Raw genomic sequence first — 14,789 nt, 5'->3', positions numbered from 1 at the left:
TTTTTGGTCAAAGTTGGTAGAAAATGGTTGTAATTGGTCAAAGTTGGTAGAAAATGGTTGTAATTGGTCAAAGTTGGTAGAAAATGGTTGTAATTGGTTAAAGTTGGTGCTTTTGGTCAAAGTTGGTAGAAAATGGTTGTAATTGGTCAAAGTTGGTAGAAAATGGTTGTAATTGGCCAAAGTTGGTGCTTTTGGTCAAAGTTGGTAGAAAATGGTTGTAACTGGCCAAAGTAGGTAGAAAATGGTTGTAATTGGTTAAAGTTGGTGCTTTTGGTCAAAGTTGGTAGAAAATGGTTGTAATTGTTAAAAGTTGGTAGAAAATGGTTGTAATTGGCCAAAGTTGGTGTTTTTGTTCAAAGTTGGTAGAAAATGGTTTTAATTGGTCAAAGTTGGTGTTTTTGGTCAAAGTTGGTAGAAAATGCTTGTAATTGGCCAAAGTTGGTGTTTTTGGTCAAAGTTGGTAGAAAATGGTTGTAATTGGCCAAAGTTGGTGTTTTTGGTGAAAGTTGGTAGAAAATGGTTGTTATTGGTTAAAGTTGGTAGAAAATGGTTGTAATTGGCCAAAGTTGGTGTTTTTGGTCAAAGTTGGTAGAAAATGGTTGTAATTGGCCAAAGTTGGTAGAAAATGGTTGTAATTGATAAAAGTTGGTGTTTTTGGTGAAAGTTGGTAGAAAAAGGTTGTAATTGGTCAAAGTTGGTAAAAAATGGTTGTAATTGGTTAAAGTTGGTGCTTTTGGTCAAAGTTGGTAGAAAATGGTTGTAATTGGTCAAAGTTGGTAGAAAATGGTTGTAATTGGCCAAGGTTGGTGCTTTTGGTCAAAGTTGGTAGAAAATGGTTGTAATTGGCCAAAGTTGGTAGAAAATGGTTGTAATTGATTAAAGTTGGTGTTTTTGGTTAAAGTTGGTAGAAAATGGTTGTAATTGGCCAAAGTTTTTGTTTTTGGTCAAAGTTGGTAGAAAATGGTTGTAATTGGTTAAAGTTGGTAGAAAATGGTTGTAATTGGCCAAAGTTGGTGTTTTTGGTCAAATTTGGTAGAAAATGGTTGTAATTGGTTAAAGTTGGTAGAAAATGGTTGTAATTGGCCAAAGTTGGTGCTTTTGGTCAAAGTTGGTAGAAAATGGTAGTAATTGGTCAAAGTTGGTAGAAAATGGTTGTAATTGGCCAAAGTTGGTGCTTTTGGTCAAAGTTGGTAGAAAATGGTTGTAATTGGCCAAAGTTGGTAGAAAATGGTTGTAATTGATTAAAGTTGGTGTTAGAGCAAGACAAGTTGCGATACAAGTGTTATGCAACTTGTTGCATAATACTTGTGTCAACTAAGAACGTAAGCAAAATATCAAAATGTTAAGTGGGACAATTTGACAATTACACAATTACACAATTACACAGTTACACATTACAACAAGCGAAGAGAACACGTGAAAATAAAAAACTACAGTACGACGGCACAAAGGAAGCAGTATTTGCTGTTTTTTAGCAAATTAGAAATACCAGAAAATCCGAAGCAGTATCCTGCGTCAACATTTGGTCCTTCGAACCGGATTTCTGGACACACAAACTGCTTATTTGGGTGCATCGAGGTTTAACCTCAATCACGCGTGTCGTAAGTGAAGTGATTTTTTATCCTTCTAATACAGTCTGTATTGTAGAAAATCGTTACTATTCGCTGACGCATTGAAATGGCCACTGAAACCAAGAAGACCCAAGCGAAGATTGCGACTCTTCGTGCCCGTGCTCAGATGAGAGCCACAGAAGAATTCATGGTTGGTTTTACGGAAGTGAAAAGCAACCAAGTGGTAGAGAGGTTAGCAAATTTGGAGTCAATCTGGAAGGCGTTTGAAGTGGCCCAGTCCAAACTAGAGTCCCTTGAGGAAGATGAAGAGCAACTGGCTGATTTGTTCAACCAGCGCAATGAGTTCTACAATAAGTATTGCGAAGCCAAGGGATTCCTAACCTCAAATCGACCATGTGCTCTGCCTGCTCCGGATGAAGTAGAGCCGGGAAAGATTAAACATGTGGCAAACGTGCGACTGCCCAAGTTGGATTTACCAACATTCGATGGTAACACCACAGATTGGATCAGCTTCAAGGACCGATTTGTGTCAATGATTGACAAGGCTGAAGACATGCCTGATGTTGTGAAACTGCAGTACCTGCTATCAGTGCTGAAGGGTGAATTGCCGAAACGATTCCAGCATGTGCAGCTTACGGCAGATGGTTACAGCATCACGTGGAAGGCACTGCTAGATCGATATGACAACAAAAGGATCCTTAAGCGTGAATATTTCCGGGCGCTGTTTTCTATCCCACCGATGAAGAATGATACGATTGAAGAGCTTCGACGAGTGTCTGACGAATTTACTCGACTAACTCAAGGAATGAGTGCGTTAAGTGAGGCTTTAGTTCATTGGGATACACCGTTGTGCAATCTACTTTTTTATAAGTTAGATGGTAAAACCTTGTTGGCTTGGGAGGAGTATACCAGCAAGGACAAGGAAGACGTGTATATCAAGCTGCAAGAATATCTTCAAGGTCGATTGAGAATTCTTAGTGCTACAGCTCAAGCATCAACAGAAGCACAAAAACCAAGTTCGAGTAAACTAACCAGCACGAAACAGCAAAGAGGCATCGCATGTGTAAGCATGGCACCAACTCCCGTGATACGGTGTTATGCTTGTTCACAACCACACTATTTGCATCAGTGTGAATCGTTTAAGGGCATGCAAGTGGCACAACGAGAGGAAGTCATCACATCGAACAAGCTATGCCGGAACTGTTTCCGAATTGGACACATCGCCCAACGATGTATGTCGAAATTCAAATGCCACAAGTGTCATCAACGACATCACACATTGTTACATGTAGACACAGCGATGCAGAATCCAACATCAGACAACATTGTAGCCGCAACTACTGCCGCATCGGGAAAAACGACCGTTCTATTACAAACAGCATTAGTGCAGGTTGTGGATGACAATGGCAGATCGTTTGATGCAAGAGCGCTGTTAGACTCTGGATCGATGTCCAACTTTATCTCAACGGCTCTAGCAAATCGTCTAAGTAATCGCAAACGTCATGCTAGCGTATCTGTTAAATGAATTGGACAACGAGAAAACCACAAACATGAAGCGATGGATGTAGTCGTGTCGTCGAAGACTCAGAGGTTTAGCACAAAACTCAACTTCCTTGTCATAGATTCTCCAACAGCACAACTTCCAACAATTGAAGTAAACACCAAGGAATGGAGAATAGATGGACTATCTCTAGCCGATCCATTTTTCTACAAACCTGGTCAGATTGATCTAGTAATTGGCGGAGAAGCATTTTGGGCCATTCACACAAACGAGCGAATTAGTGTTGGATCGAACAAGCCTGTATTTGTCAACACTAAATTTGGATGGACAGTTGCTGGAACGACCACAGCTACAACTCAGAAATGTCACGTGTCAACAAACGCAGCAGTTAGTCAAGACTCGTTAGAAACAACCATCCGACGATTCTGGGAGTTAGATGTACTACCATCCTCATCATCAGTCGAGTTAGACGAAGAGACATGCGAGAAATTCTTCTCCGAAACGACTTCTCGCAAAAAGGAAGGTAAATTCGTAGTCAAGTTGCCGAAGGTGGATACATCGAGAGTAAGTTTAGGCGATTCAAAGTCTATAGCGGAGAAGAGATTTTTCAACACCGAACGAAGACTACAAAGAAACCCGAAAATGTACGAAGAATACCGAAAGTTCTTGAAAGAATACGAAGAGTTGGGACATATGGTCGTGCTACCAGAACCAGTGGATGATAGCATGCCCCATTGCTATCTACCGCATCATCCAGTTTAGAAGGAGTCAAGCACAACGACGAAAGTGAGGGTAGTATTTGACGCTTCGTGTAAAACTACATCTGGCTACTCCCTGAATGATGTACTCGAAGTCGGTCCAACACTTCAGCCTGATCTTTTTTCAGTGATCCTACATTTTTGAACGCATCGAGTGGCAATTAGCGCGGATATCGAAAAAATGTATCGCCAGGTCATGGTACATGTTGATGATCAACCGTTACAACGAATTGTATGGCGACCAACAGCTGCAGAAGAGTTAAGATGTTACCAGCTAAAAACCGTGACCTACGGAACAGCCTGTGCTCCACTTTTAGCAACCAGAGCATTAAGGCAGATCGCACTAAACGAAATGGCAACCAACCCGATCGAAGCAGAAGCCATAAAAAACGATTTTTATGTCGATGATTTTCTCTCTGGTGCTAATGATGAGGAGTCTGCTGTTACATTGCAGAAAAACGTGACTAGCTTATTGCGGCAGTACGGTTTTGTGATAAGAAAATGGTCTTCGAATTCGAAACGCGTACTGGATGACATTATCGAGAAGGATTTAGCCACGCCTCGCTGTCACTACCTGGGAACTTATGCCGCCATCACTACTTTGGGATTAGTTTGGTTTCCAGGAAGGGATCAGTTCAGTTACAATTTAAAGAACGTCGAATTGTCATCAACTATTACGAAGCGTACGTTGTTATCATCTGTTGCAAAAATATTTGATCCTTTGGGACTTGTAGGACCTGTCGTATGCATGGCGAAACTATTAATGCAAAGGGCTTGGACAACAATCGACTCGACAACGAACACCAAAACCAACGAAGCTCCAAAACGATTGGAAATCCTTCCAACGAACGATTCATCTGTTAGAAGATCTTAACATTCCACGATTCATTTTTGGCAACGAAATTTGGAGATGCTTCCGAACGTGCTTACGGTTCCTGTTGCTACATACGCGTCAGTTCGCAGTCAGGTTTCACTACTCGTCTACTAGCGGCAAAGTTCAAGTTAGCTCCGGTAAACTCTCATCATTCGATCGCTAAGTTAGAACTATGTGCTGCATTGTTGAGCGTTCAACTTTTAGCCAAGATTTCGACAGCACTTAGATTCAACCCCACCAACATTAAGTACTGGAGCGATTCAACCACAGTCCTGCATTGGTTAAACGCATCGCCGTGTAGATGGAAGACGTTCGTGGCAAATCGTACTACTCTAATCCTAGACGCCACGAACATAAAACAATGGAGACATGTAGCAGGAATCGATAATCCGGCAGATTATATTTCTCGAGGTGTAGAACCAAAGGATCTGCTCTATGCTGAAAGATGGTGGAATGGACCATCTTGGCTCTCGCTACCAGAAAATCAATGGCCAGAAAGTCATTTCGTCCCTTCAGAAGATGCTGAAAATTTGGAAGAGTGTCGTAACTCTGCCGTGTTGGCATTAGCAGCGGTTGCAAGCACCTTTTGCGATTAATTGTTTGCAAAATATTCATCATATACTAAACTACTTCGTGTCTTCGCATACTGTTGTCGACTGTTGGTGAAGTTCAGGACTAGGAAAACCATACCACGAAAGGTATACGTAGCCATTTTCATATGCTTTGCAACGCGTGCGGTACATATCGAAGTAGTATGCGACTTAACCACACAAGCATTTATCGCCGCGCTGCAACGTTTCATTTTACGTCGCGGAAAGGTTAAGGAGTTGAATTCTGATAATGGCACAACATTCAAAGGAGCAGCGAATCTTCTTCATCGGTTGTATCAAAAATTGAAAACTGATGCCAAATCACGCGAGCTACTGTTCGACTGGTGTGCTGTGAACGAGATAGTATGGAAGTTTATTCCGCCGCGTACCCCTCATTTTGGCGGATTGTGGGAAGCCGTGGTGAAATCAGCCAAGCAACATTTCATGAAGGAGCTAGGGTCGACCACAGTGATGTATGAAGATTTTCTAACGTTATGTGCGCGGGTTGAAATGCGCCTTAACTCGCGACCACTCACGCCCATTCCGAATTCGCCAGATGATCTCGACGGGTTAACACCTGGCCATTTCATCACGGGATCAAACTTCCAATTAGTTCCGGAAGTAGACGTCAAGGAGGTTCCAGACAATCGGTTAACTCACTGGGGGCGTACGCAAAAGCACATGCAAGCTATCTGGGCACGGTGGTACCCGGAATATCTCCATTAACTCCAAGCCAGGGCCACTAAGGCGTGCAAGCCACCGGTGCAAATCGAGATAGGACGCGTAGTAATTTTAAAAGAAGATCACCTCCCACCAGGCCAGTGGCCACTGGCCAAATTCGTTGCAGTGCACCCCGGTAAAGACAACATAGTGCGGGTGGTGTCATTAAAGACGGCACACGGAAAGATCATAACCCGCCCAGTTGTTAGAACAGCTCTGCTCCCGATGTTTGAGTAGAAAATATGATATTAAAATAACGAGGTTATTTCAAGGTGGCCGGGATGTTAGAGCAAGACAAGTTGCGATACAAGTGTTATGCACCTTGTTGCATAATACTTGTGTAACAGTAAAATTTATTTTAGCGCTAAATATCGTACACACGTCCTTCGCTTGCTATCGCTGTTTTACTAATACCTTTTCTCACCGCGCTACTTCGGCCCTATCGATCTTATCGTTTTATTTCGAAGCAGGGTTACTCCTGTGTGTTTCGAAATACTGATTACAATCGGACACCACATTTATATCGCTGTCCCTAGCGATCTCCTTGTCCATGTAGCCGTCATCGATCTCACCTGTTTCTAACATTGGGTGTTTTCCCCATCGCTTTATTCTGTCGACTGCGTATACCGTTCTTAGGGGTCGCTGGGTTCTTTGGGCTCCTGGTATGTCTTCGATTACGTATCGGTCATTTGGCAATTTTTCTACGATCCAATATGGTCCCTTATATTTCACCTCCAACTTCCTACTCTCTCCGGTTGCTAATAGGTCACGCTCTACTAATACCATGTCGCCCACTTCATAGGCCTGGGGTACCGTGCGTTTTTTATCGTAATACTTTTTTTGCCTTTGTTGTTCCCTTATCGTTTCCTCTGTGACTTTGCGCCTTATTTCGTCAACTCCTTGCGTCCTATTATCGTCCTCGTCGTGGAGTATTAATGCGATGATATTTTGGTGTACGTCCCTGGGGCAGTAAGCCATGACTAATTCACTTGGGTTTCGCTTCGTTGTGGCATTTTGTGTATTATTCAAAGCCCATTGTATTTGTGGTAACTTTTCATCCCATCTTCGGCTGTCTTCTTCTATAGAGCATCTCAGTGCTGTCAGTATAGTCCTATTGTATCGCTCTACCTGTCCGTTTGCTCGCGGTGTACCTACTGCTACTTTCACGTGTTGGCTTGCGTTTGCCACACAGTACTCCTCGAATATTTTTGATGTGAAAGCCGTACCCCTATCAGTGATTATTCTGCTTGGTGTTCCAAAAATTGCCGCTACTTCTTCCAAAAACCGCATTACTGGCCCTGTTTTTGTTGAACTCACTGCTTTCAGTATCGCAAACTTCGAGTACCCGCATATCATTACGAGTAAGTATTGGTTCCCCCTAGCTGATTTCACGAAAGGACCTAAATGGTCCATGTGTACTGTATGGAACGGTACTGGCTCCTTTGGTATTGGGTGCATATACCCTTCAGGTCGCCCTGTCTTCTTTTTATTATACGCACACTTCGGGCATGCTTCTATGTACCCCTGTACGTATTTTCGCATCTTCGGGAACCAGAACCTTTTTCTTAGCGTTTCTAGTACTCGATCTACTCCGAAATGACCCATTTCATCGTGGTATGCGCGTACTATCCTCCATCGTACTCTGACCGGTACTACCCATTTGGATTCCCCCTCTACCCTTCTCATAAGCCTCTGTTGTTCCAGCCTATAATTATCGTGGATTTGTTTTTCTGCATCGTTGGTGACTGGATTTTGTAATCTTTCCATGATGCTAGCTATCTTTTCATCCTGCCTCTGCATAGATGCTAGAAAATCCTCAGTATCTGCTTCTATCGCTAATATTTTTTCTGCCACTGTTGGCTCCGCTTTGGGTGATTCAACTGCACCGCGACTGAGGGCATCTACGTGCCCCATGCTCTTCCCTACTCTATGCGCAATGCGGAAGTTGTACTCTTGTAGTTTTAGGAACCATCTTGCAATCCTAGCGTTCATTTCGCGTTTGACGTATGTGTCCCTGACCGCGCTACAATCCGTTTTTACCACAAAGGGTCGTCCAAGCAGATACTGTCGAAATCTTTCTACACTGGCTACTACCGCTAAAACTTCTAAATCGAAACTGTGATAACTGCTTTCTAAGTCTGTAGTTTTTCGGCTAAAATAGCTAACCGGTTTCCATTGTCCCGCGTTCTCGATCATCAATATTCCTGCCAACCCTTCCTTGGAAGCATCCGTATGTAATTCTACATTTGCTTCCCGATCATATAACGTAAGTAAGGGTCTTTCTGTTAGTTTCTCTTTCAGGATTCGAAATGCCTGTTCCTCTTGTTTGCCCCATTTAAAATCCGTTTCGTTTCTAGTTAGCGCGTGTAACGGTCTTGCTATGATGCTGAATCTCTCTACAAATTTTCTAAAATATCCTGCTAGCCCGAGGAATCTTTGCACTTGTTTGCTATCATTGGGAGTGGGGAACTCTGTTATTGCTCTACATTTCTCCGTTCCGGGTTGGATACCGTTTTTTGAAAGTTCGACGCCCAGGCATTCTACATTCGTTTTCATGAATTGGCTTTTCTTCAGATTTATCGTAAACCCGTGTTTCCGTATTTCTGTTAGCAGTTTATCCAATAGCTCTAGCCCCTCATACACTGTACGAGCGCCAATGATAATATCATCTACATACGCTACTATTCTGTTTTGCCCTATCCCTTTCACCATTTTGTCGATCGCCCGCTGAAACACAGCTCCACTATTAACTAGCCCGAAAGGCATTCTTTTAAATTGGAAGTGACCATCAGGTGTCGAAAAAGCGGTTTTCTCCCTGCATGATTGTTCTACTGGTATTTGATAGTACCCTGAATACAGGTCTAACGTAATGAACACATTTGATCCAATGAGTGCATTGAGACATCTCTCCATTTCGGGTGGTGGGTAACGATCCTTGACGGTTCTCGCGTTTAGTTCTCTATAGTCAACGGCCATGCGCCACTTTCCATTTTTCTTTTGAACTAACACTATCGGACTATTGTAAGGAGAGATCGACGCTTCGATTATGTCGTTTTGTAGTAGTTCCGTAATTATTTCTTTGGCTACTGTTTCGCGTGCGTATGGCAATTTTCTCGGTTTAACGTAAACTGGACCATGTCCCGTAAGCTCTATCTTCATTTCTGTTCCATTTGCCGTTCCTAATTCTTTCATCTCTTTGCGAAACAATCTCTATATTCGTTGATTAACCTGACGATCTCTTGTTTCGTGTTCATATCCCCATCCATATCTATTTCGTCATCTACTATCGCAGCTTGATTTTTGGATTTGTTCTCCGCCTTTTGTTTCATTTCTTCCTTTTCCCTTTTTGTTGCCTCCTTGCTGAATGTTACTTGTCCATCCCGAAACGTGACAACTACTCCTGGTTGTACCATGACATCTCGTCCTACGATCATGTCTACTGGCTGTGCCTCGTCTGGTACCACCCATGGCTCTGCTTCCAATTCTACCTCATCCAACCGTAATTTCATTCCTAGTTTCGTTTTTACCGCGACCTTTGCTCCTCCGAATCCATACAAAACTCCTTTTACGCTTCGTGGTGTTCCGGTAAAGCCTGAAATTTTTTCACGGATGGTGGAAACTTTAGCCCCAGAGTCTATCAATGCCTTAACGGTTACTTTTCCTGCTCTTACCTCCTTTTGAACACTTTCTTCTTCTTCCTGCACCGTGTTCACGTGAAATCTTTGCCCTTGCTTTTGGATCACCGTGTTTCCTGCCCTGCGCATCTCGCCTCTCGGATTTCCTGAGCGTTGAGGGCAATCTGTAGATATGTGTCCTACATCATTGCAGGTGTAGCATCGTAATCTCTGCCTGGTACCACTACGATTATTTCCGTCTCCCTGCCTCGTTTCACTGCCCTGTATGCCTCTGATCTGGCCACAGTCTCGAGCAACGTGCTCAGACGACCCACACGCGAAGCACCGTTGTCTCCCCCCTGACTCTCTGTCCGCACGCGTGCCGCGAGCTTGCGCCGCTACTGCTTCAACGCCTTCCACCCAGGAGATCTCCTTCAGTAACTCGGTGATGGTCGTAACACGTCCCACCGTCACTCTTGCTCGGCGCCACATTTCGCTTAGCCCGTTCACAATATAGCACATGGTCGTTTCCTCGCTGAATCCGCCTTTACGTCCCATTGCTAACATGGCGTACGTATATTCGGTTGGCGTTTCTCCGGTACGCCATTTTCTCGACGCCATCCAGTTATGGTAGTACGCTTGGTTTCGTGACGCTGGGAATCCGGCCTCCAGCGCGATCTTGAAACCCTGCCATGTCTTGGTTTCACTTCGGACACCTTCCCACCACAATTTGGCGCATCCACCTAAGCTGAGCCGTGCGCAGTGCAGCTTCACCGCCTCTGACCAACCGTATACCTCGCCGGTCTCCTCGAAGTTCGTTAACCACATTACGGCGTCTGGACAGCTCGTGTCCTTGGGGTCAAACGGGGTTATGACCTCTCGTAGCTCCCTTACGTTCGGGATTCTCCCTATTAACGCGTCACTGGTCACCATCTTCACCTCGTGTTTTGCTTCGGTCACCACTTTCTCCTCCCGTTCACCACTCGTTAGCTTGGTTTGCAAGAGTTGTAGCTGAAGCTCTTCCACCATTTTCTTCAATGACGCCACTTCGTCGTTATCGTTTCTCTTCCGATCGGCTACAAACGCTGAGGTTGTAGCTGGTGCAAAATCTTCTCCTTCACTATCACTCATTGTACTCGTGATACACGCTAACACGCTTGTACACTAACGCACTTATCGCTTGCACTTTATTAGACTATCCTGTCTACAGCTTGTAACAGTAAAATTTATTTTAGCGCTAAATATCGTACACACGTCCTTCGCTTGCTATCGCTGTTTTACTAATACCTTTTCTCACCGCGCTACTTCGGCCCTATCGATCTTATCGTTTTACTTCGAAGCAGGGTTACTCCTGTGTGTTTCGAAATACTGATTACACTTGTGTCAACTAAGAACGTAAGCAAAATATCAAAATGTTAAGTGGGAAACATATATTTTTTGACAATTACACAATTACACAATTACACAGTTACACATTACAACAAGCCAAGAAAACACGTGAAAATAAAATCTACAGTACAACGGCACAAAGGAAGCAGTATTTGCTGTTTTTTAGCGAATTAGAAAAACCAGAAATCCGAAGCAGTATCCTGCGTCAACATGTATCTTGGCTAATGTATCTTGGCTAATGTGCCTTGGCTAATGTGTCTTGGATAATGTGTCTTGGCTAAGGTGTCTTGGCTAATGTGTCTTGGCTAATGTGTCTTGGCTAAGGTGTCTTGGCTAATGTGTCTTGGCTAATGTGTCTTGGCTAATGTGTCTTGGCTAATGTGTCTTGGCTAATGTGTCTTGACTAATGTGTCTCGGCTAATGTGTCTTGGCTAATGTGTCTTGGCTAATGTGTCTTGGCCAATGTAACTTGGCTAATGTGTCTTGACTTATGTATCTTGGCTAATGTGCCTTGGCTAAGGTGTCTTGGCTAATGTGTCTTGGCTAAAGTGTCTTGGCTAATGTGTCTTGGCTAAGGTGTCTTGGCTAAGGTGTCTTGGATAATGTGTCTCGGCTAATGTGTCTTGGCAAATGTGTCTTGGCTAATGTGTCTCGGCTAATGTGTCTTGGCTAATGTGTCTTGGCTTAGGTGTCTTGGCTAATGTGTCTTGGCTAAGGTTTCTTCGCTAAGGTGTCTTGGCTAAGGTGTCTTGGCTAAGGTGTCTTGGCTAATGTGTCTTGGCTAATATGTCTTGACTAATGTGTCTCGGCTAATGTGTCTTGGCTAATGTGTCTTGGCTAATGTGTCTTGGCTAATGTGTCTTGGCTAATGTGTCTTGACTTATGTATCTTTTTTTTTTTTTGAATGCATTTTTGTTTATTGAGACGTAAATTTACATAAATTGCCGCGGTAATACATAAAGTTTACGCAACGAAACATAAAACACGCAAGTACAATACGCAAATTTACAATAAACAAATATCTCCATTACCGGCAGCCTTCCCGGCGAAGGCGTAGCCACCGGCAGCATTCGCGTCCCTGCTACATTCCGTAAGGGCACGCGCCCCCCCTATCTTTTGTATTGACGTAACATTTTTACAAGTACACAATACAACATAAAACTTCTGTCATCTTACGATGCGGGCTTGCCCGCTTTCTGCTCTGGCGCCTAATTATACGAAAACATTTACACACACAAATGCAGGTTCTACTGCCACGCAGAGCGGAGACGGCTACGGTGAATGCCGGTCTTTCCCGGTCAATAGCCCCACTTTCCTCCTAAGCCGTCTATAACGGCTTTCACCTCTCCTAATCATCGATCAGCGCGTGGACGTATTCATGGTTGAGATGGCTGCCTCAACGTCGGCCGACATAAGTCCCCTGTTGCGGTCCGCCATCTCTTGCCGACGTTCCCGTTCGCGTACCCTCCTGCTTTCCTGTCGTTCGGCTAGCTCTTCCTCCGTCGGCGGTACTCGGCTCCTCCTCGTTCGGCCCGGACGCGGTGGCGACAGTGTACCGGGGCGTAGTCGGGCGCGGAACTCTTGTTGCCGAAGATTCCGCCTCTGCCGACGACGAAGCAGTTCTTCGGCCGATGGCGGGTCTCGTACGGGCCGATTGGGGGGATGGCTCTCCGGCTGCCTGCTAGCTGGACGATGTTGCCCTCCGTCCTCGTCGGCTGCTGGTACCACCTGCTGCTGTCGTTCTCGGCGTCTTCGTCGTTGGCCGGCGTTTCTGGCAGCATTGCGGGCCTGCCGCCGAATGCGTTCCGCCAGCTCATTGGCGGATATGATCTCGCCAGTGATTGCCGCGTTTTCGGCAACCTGCTGCTCCAGCCACCGTTGCTGCAGGAAGCTGCAGATCCGCTTTGCTGCCTTCGCCGTACTCTGCCAAGCCTCCGGGCTCGACAGCAGGACACGCTCCAGCTCCTCCGGGGTGATGACAACGCCTTCCGCGTTCGTCAGAAGCTGTGTGCGTACATCAGCGAACCTCGGGCAGTGGAACACCACGTGCTCTGCCGACTCCACGTTGTCGTCGGCGCAGAAGGGGCAGGTGGGGGCAGAGGTGAATCCCATAGCGTGCAAGTACTCCCGGAAAAAGCCATGTCCGGAGAGCACCTGGCTAAGGAAGAAATCCATCTCGCCATGTTTCCTACCTACCCAGCCGGCGATGTCCGGTAGCACGCGGTGAGCCCATCGTCTGAACCTGCTCGCCTCCGGATGAGCGGCATCCTGGTCCCACGATGTCTGCCACTGCGCGATGGTTGCCGATCGCTCCAACCTCTTGATGGCGTCCTTATCGATGAGGACGCCTCTCTGTAGCGCCTGCTGGTGTCTCTCGTACCTGTAGGTGTAGCGGAATCAGTCCCGCCAGCACCACCGCCGTGTCGTACGCCACAGTACGGAAGGTTCTGGCAACACCTTTCGCCAGAGGCCGCTGCAGCTGCTCCAGTTTCCTCCTACACCACTGGAGCCTGACCGCTTCCGCCCAGATGGGTGCCGCGTACTTCACCACCGAGTCCGCTACTGCTGCTAGCAGCCGACGTTTAGCCATCCTCGGTCCGGCGTGATTGTGCATCACTCTGGTGGCCAGCTTCACCACACGGAGTGCCTTGGCGGTGGCTTTCTCCACATGTGGCTTCCACGATAGGTGGTCGTCAAGCATGACCCCGAGGTAGCGTATCGCCGGCTTCGGGCGAACTTCCACACCGTCGATGAGTACGGGCACTTCCGGATGTCCCCGGCGCAGACTCGAGATGAGGACGATCTCGGTCTTCTCCGGGGCCAGCTGCAACCGATGTTGCTCCATCCAAGCGGCGATCACTGCTACGGCCTCCTCCGCTACACCTGCCGCCTCCTCCGGTGTACACCCCCGAGCGAGTACTGCTAGGTCATCGGCGAAGCCGATGACGGATGCACCTTCCGGCAGCTGCACTCGTAACACGCCGTCGTACAATATGTTCCACAAGGTGGGGCCCAGGATGGACCCCTGTGGAACTCCTGCCGTTACTCGACGTGTCACCGGACCGGAGCTGGTGTCGTACGTGAGCTCACGGTCCGAGAAGTACTCCTTCAGGATATTGCGCAGTCCTGAGGGAACTCCTTTATCCTGCAGCGCCTGTGCGATGTCCTGCCAGTTGGCGGAATTAAAAGCGTTGCGGACGTCCAGGGCGACAACGAGCAAGCAGCGCTTGTCTCGTCGGTTCGTCCGTTTAAAACTCATCGCCATTCTGGCGGCTTCCGTCACCAGCCCAACCGCCTGAAGTGTTGACCGACCACGTCGAAAGCCGAATTGGTGTTCCGAGAGCAGCGGCTCTGTCGGCATCTCGATATGGTCGTTCAGGCGGTTCAGCAATACTCGCTCGTACGCCTTCCCGGGTGTATCCAGCAGCATCACCGGCCTCACCGAAGACGGCTCGCCCGGTGGTTTTCCCGGTTTGGGGAGCAGCACCAGCTTCGCCTTCCTCCATTGCCGCGGGAAGCGGCCAGCATCCATCTGCCCCTGGATCAGCCGCACGAACGTCGCCGGATGCGTGCGGATGGCTGCCGAAAGGGCAGCGTTCGGCAACCCATCCAGGCCCGGCGCCTTCCGAGGATTCAGGCCAGCCGCGATGTCGAGCAGCTCCTGCTCCGTGACTGGCCTGATGTTGACGCCGTCCGGTTCGATGACAGGCCAGGTAGCAGGGGGGTGGTTCGGGAACAGCGCATCCACCGTACGCTGCAGGACGGCCGGGTC

The 14,789-nt window shown here is 46.7% G+C and overlaps 1 long non-coding RNA gene across 1 annotated transcript; it reads left to right on the top strand.

Moving 5' to 3' along the window:
- Nucleotides 1–6: 6 nt before the first annotated feature.
- LOC125774289 (uncharacterized) lies at nt 7–1,235 on the top strand. Its single transcript, XR_007420755.1, has 3 exons — nt 7–204; nt 235–614; nt 803–1,235. It is a non-coding gene; the product is annotated as an uncharacterized LOC125774289 (long non-coding RNA).
- Nucleotides 1,236–14,789: the final 13,554 nt, after the last annotated feature.

Source organism: Anopheles funestus, unplaced genomic scaffold, assembly GCF_943734845.2.
Source record: "Anopheles funestus unplaced genomic scaffold, idAnoFuneDA-416_04 scaffold_160_ctg1, whole genome shotgun sequence".
In the NCBI taxonomy this organism is placed as follows: Eukaryota; Metazoa; Arthropoda; class Insecta; order Diptera; family Culicidae; genus Anopheles; species Anopheles funestus.
The sequence above is the reverse complement of the archived record's forward strand: the minus strand, read 5'-3'. Positions and strand labels throughout refer to the sequence as shown.